At 59.9% G+C, this 911-nt stretch overlaps 1 protein-coding gene across 1 annotated transcript in view; it reads left to right on the plus strand.

Moving 5' to 3' along the window:
• The first annotated feature begins 324 nt into the window (after positions 1 to 324).
• LOC104528742 (mitochondrial Rho GTPase 2) overlaps positions 325 to 911 on the plus strand; it is a 6,420-nt gene continuing 5,833 nt past the window's right edge. Inside the window, exons 1-2 of the mRNA XM_010172836.2 lie at positions 325 to 401; positions 632 to 675. The gene's annotated coding sequence lies outside the window, so the exon portion shown is untranslated. The remainder of the gene's footprint in view (positions 402 to 631; positions 676 to 911) is intronic.

Consider the following 911-nt stretch of genomic DNA (forward strand, 5'->3'; position numbering starts at 1 on the left):
CTTCCAACCCCACCAGTCTGGGATTCTCTGACTTGTCTGAAATCCACCTTCCTCGGCGGGACTCAGCCCTGTCAGGAGCTGTGTCTCAGGGGGAGCACGAGGCCAGGCAGTGGTTGAAGGTGTCACTGTGGGGACACTGGCTGTGTGAGGGCCAGACTGGAACAACCTGAGCTGCAGCCACAGCTTGGTGGGCCAAGAGCCATCTGTGGTCTGGAGCTCATCCCACCCTGGCAGGGAGGGAGCTGGGCAGCAGCCATGTGGGGATCTGAAGTCCCTTGTCACCCGTCCTCTCAGTTATGTTGGGCACGGCTGGCTGGACCCGAATCTGCCGGGTAAGGAGATCACCATCCCGGCTGATGTCACCCCCGAGAAGGTCCCCACACACATAGTGGATTACTCAGGTAGGGTCCATCCCTCCTCACTGCCTGCCAGCCTGGCTTCTCCCCTTTGAGCAACCTGGTCTAGTGGAAGGTGTCTCTGCTGCTGGCAGGGGGGTTGGGACTGGAGGAGCTTTAAGGTCCCTTCCAACCCAAACCAGTCTGGGATTCTCTGATTCTCTGCCCAGCTGAGGGGAGTGGGAAGGGGTCCCTGCTGCTGTGGGCAGTTGGTGACATCTCTCTTCCCTTTCCAGAGTCGGAGCAGACGGAGGATGAGCTGCAGGAGGAGATCACCAAGGTGAGCGGGGCTGGGTGGGGGTGCTGGGGGGGGAACAGGAGCCTGTGGTGCCTGTAGCCAGCGAGTGACACATGGCTGCTCGCTGTCCCCATCAGCCACCCAGAGCTGCACAGGCGGGTGGTGATCTGTGGATTAATGCTATCGCTTTGTTCAGAGCTTGGGTTAATCCTTCTCCATCTTGTAAGCTGGTGGATGTGGCTTGTCCAAGCCCTCCGGGGAGTCTCCAGAAGGAGAGC

This window comes from Antrostomus carolinensis, unplaced genomic scaffold, assembly GCF_000700745.2.
Source record: "Antrostomus carolinensis isolate BGI_N321 unplaced genomic scaffold, ASM70074v2 scaffold36437, whole genome shotgun sequence".
Lineage (NCBI taxonomy): Eukaryota > Metazoa > Chordata > Aves > Caprimulgiformes > Caprimulgidae > Antrostomus > Antrostomus carolinensis.